At 13.2% G+C, this 280-nt stretch overlaps 2 protein-coding genes across 5 annotated transcripts in view; both read left to right on the top strand.

Moving 5' to 3' along the window:
- The window catches only part of LOC102676974 (probable tRNA (guanine(26)-N(2))-dimethyltransferase), a 9,407-nt gene that overhangs the window by 3,032 nt on the left and 6,095 nt on the right, over window positions 1-280 (top strand). The gene's annotated exons all lie outside the window — the stretch shown is intronic.
- Window positions 1-280, top strand: part of LOC102676740 (aldo-keto reductase family 1 member B1-like) — a 13,863-nt gene that overhangs the window by 10,526 nt on the left and 3,057 nt on the right. The window lies entirely within an intron of this gene.

The following is a 280-nucleotide window of genomic DNA, read 5'->3' as shown; positions in this document are numbered from 1 at the left end:
ATAATAATATTATTATAATAATATAATTCATAATTAATTCGTTATATTAATTATAATAATTAATCAATATCTAATCAAAAGTCAATTCTAGAACTTATAGAAAATGATTTATTATATATATATGAAATAATATATTTGCAAAAATTGATTCTCAAAATGTTATTAAAAAGTTATAACAAAATAATTTTATAATAGAGATATAAAAAAGTACTGAAAATTAATAAAACAAATAAAAAAGAAAAATTTTGTAAAAAAGTATGTCATTATTAAGACGTTATCT

This window comes from Apis dorsata, unplaced genomic scaffold (genome assembly GCF_000469605.1).
Source record: "Apis dorsata unplaced genomic scaffold, Apis dorsata 1.3 scaffold_499, whole genome shotgun sequence".
Classification (NCBI taxonomy): domain Eukaryota; kingdom Metazoa; phylum Arthropoda; class Insecta; order Hymenoptera; family Apidae; genus Apis; species Apis dorsata.
Note: the sequence above shows the minus strand (reverse complement) of the source record. Positions and strands in the feature narration are given on the sequence as shown.